We start from the raw sequence: 3,023 nt of genomic DNA, 5'->3' as shown, positions 1-3,023 counted from the left end.
AGCTCTGTGCTGCACAATGTTTGCATAAGTAATAATGTGGACATTGACCATCGGCTTGGTAACAACTGCTCTGGGACTGGAAGCTAAAGTAGAAAGCTAAATCCCACACTGCATAAGATACCCTTAGGGAAACATCAAGAACCTGCAACATGAGCTTGCTGTATGAAACTGACAAGGTAAAAGGCCGGGCGGGGGCAGGTGTTCAGCCTAGTGGTTAAGATGGTCTCATCCCACATAGGAACACCTGGGTACCACACCTGGCTTGGGCTCCTAACTCCAACTTCCCGCCAGTGTAGACCCTGGGAGGTAGTAATGATGGCTGAAATGATTGGATTCCTGCCCCCATGTGGGAGACCTGGATTGAGTTCTGCTGTTAGCTTCCACCTCCATCCCCTAACTTCTCAAATAAATAAATAATTTTTAAAAAATAGGAAGTAAAGAGCTTAAGATCCAGAGGTACAGCTAAGAAAGAGCTAAGTGATGTCTTCCCACGTGAAGATGGTGCCTAAAGGAGCTATTTTTTGTTTATAAGCCTTAGAGTACTACATATGTTTGATTTTTTAACTGTGTGCATCTGTTTCTTCTATAATTTTAAAGTCAACAAAACAGGCATTCTGACTCTGGTCCCAGCATCTATCTGTCTCTTCATGCTACAGGTTCTTGGTTTCTTATCCATTAAGTGCTGGGGCTTCCTTGCAGAAGTGGGGTGATAATCAGAGCCCATCTGTGGAGTTGCCCTAGTCTCTACTTCTGGGTCTTCTGAAATCCTGCAGTGGATGTCTCTCTCCTTTCCACAAAATATATATTTATTCAACCAGTAGGGTAGCCTGGAGGAATCTGGGGTTGTCTTTAAGAACTTAGGGAGAAATTTCTTTATTGCATTATCTCTTACACCTCATGACAAGATGTGAAGGGTTAGGACAGGATGGGAAGCTCTGTTGTCATCTCTTCGATGACTTATCCCGCCCTGCACTTTAACGGCCCTGTCTCTCCAGGATGGATTTGTTGGCTTTTCTTCCCAAACAGGCTGTTTCTGGCAGTGGGACATGCTAGGGCCTGAATGTTGGTGTTGCACTCCAAGAGCCCAGAGTCCAAGAGGGCTCACATGTAACATCCATTAATTTCAAAGAAAGCACCTGCAGTCTGAACGGGCAAGATGTGGCTTGGTAATCCACACCACCTGGCCAGAGTGCACAGCGTTTAAATAGCAAAGCAGCGCAACTGGCTCGTGGGGGTGTTCCCCACTGATCCACTCACAGCTGCCTTCGCTTACCTTCCCACTCTACCAGATGCTACTTAAGATGTTTACCCCGTGGGCGGGGTTGCTATCCCAGAGTCCACCCCCACCACCATAGAAAGCTTTTTCTAGAGGAAGAGGGGACGCCTGCTATGAAACCAAGCCAGCCTTCTCTCCGCACCCAATCGACCTTATCCTGGACCTCAGCCTCCACGACTTTAAGTTTCTACCGTGTACAGTTTACACGGTGCTTTGTTGAAGCAGCCCTGGTGGGCTGAGACAGGGCACAGCTAAGACGTTGGTCCGCGGCGCTCCCCTCTGAGCACATGTGTGCTGCTGTGTGCTGACCGCGTGGAGAGAGGCCTGTCCTGGAGGGTGCCACCTTGCAGGCGCGCAGCCACGGAATGCGTTTATTTCAAAGGAGAATAGAAGGGGTGAGGCTCCGGGGCCCAAGAACCCGAGGAACTGCCTGAGGGGTTCTCCGGCCTGGCTGTGTTGCGATTTTTCGCTGGTGGCTTTCTCTAGTTTCCGGAGACATCACTTGGGTGTTAGGAACCAGAAAATACCGAAGCTTTTTCATGCGTTGCCACTGACTCTGAGGACGTCAGATGCGACCGCTTGGCCTCCTTTTCCACCTCCGCAAAATAAAAAGGACTGGGGGAGCTGGTTTGCTGTAGGCCCTTCCAGTGCGGAGACTGCAGGAGCTGGGCCGGCGGGCAGGCGGGCGTGTTGGTGGGACTGCTGGGGCCCTGACCATCAGTGGCGCGTTGTTAGCTATCAGAGGAGGAATCCTAGCAGCAAGTGGCACGGGGCTGGGCCAGGCAACAGTGGTGAAAGGGGAAGTAAAGGTGCAGCCGAACGCAGGTGGAATAATTGGTGACGGACTGAGCACTGCACCCGCCTCACTCCGGGCGAGTGGGTAAGCAGGTGACTGGCGCTGGCCAGCACAGCAGAGCCCAGTGGTGGCAGAACGCAGTCGTGAACCTGTTTCCATGGGAGCCGCTGAGGTTGAAGGGGTTTGCTGGTGACTCTGGGGAAAGCCAGCGGGGCTGAGGTGGGACGAAAGGGGCTCTGGAAGGGAGGTGAACCAGTAGAGGAGTTGGCCTGCCCTGCGCACTGGTACACACCGGTCTTCCGGTAGGGAGCCTCCCTCAGGCCACCTCTCCTGAGAATCGCTCTTTTTTGAGCCCCGCTGTGGTTTCAGAGGGGAGTCTTGGCGTCATCGCCGACGGAGACCTGCTCTAACCTACTGCACGTGTGGTGCCCCGCCCCCCTGCTCAGCGGATGGGTCCACAGATGTTCTGAGTGATCAAAGCCCCAGGCAGGAAAACAGGGTGCTAGACTACTGGGCTCTGCTCCCTGGCGGTCCAGCCCAGCTGACATCTGAAAAGTAAAAGCCCATCTTGTCCTTGAGCTGTTTCTGTTCTTATAACGGAGTCCCACCTAATGCTCCAGATAGATTCGTTTATTTTAAATTTTTTACTTTTACCTTATTTGAAAAGCAGAAAGAAAGTGAATGAAACCTTCCATCTGCTGGTTCACTCCCCAAATGCCCACAACACCCAAGTCTGGGCCAGACCAAAGCTGGGTGCCCAGAACCCAATCCGGGTCTCCCACATGGGTGGCAGGGACCCAAGTACTTGAGCCTCACCTGCTGCCTCCCAGAGTGTGCATTATCAGGAATGCTGCAAGGACTCAAGCTTAGGCGCTCTGACATGGGAATATGGACATCTCAAGTGACTTCTCAGCCACTGTGCCATATAGCCACCCCCAACTGGTTTCAGAA

The sequence above is a fragment of the Oryctolagus cuniculus genome, chromosome 2, assembly GCF_051225735.1.
Source record: "Oryctolagus cuniculus isolate XC-2025 breed Fujian yellow rabbit chromosome 2, ASM5122573v1, whole genome shotgun sequence".
NCBI lineage: Eukaryota > Metazoa > Chordata > Mammalia > Lagomorpha > Leporidae > Oryctolagus > Oryctolagus cuniculus.
Note: the sequence above shows the minus strand (reverse complement) of the source record.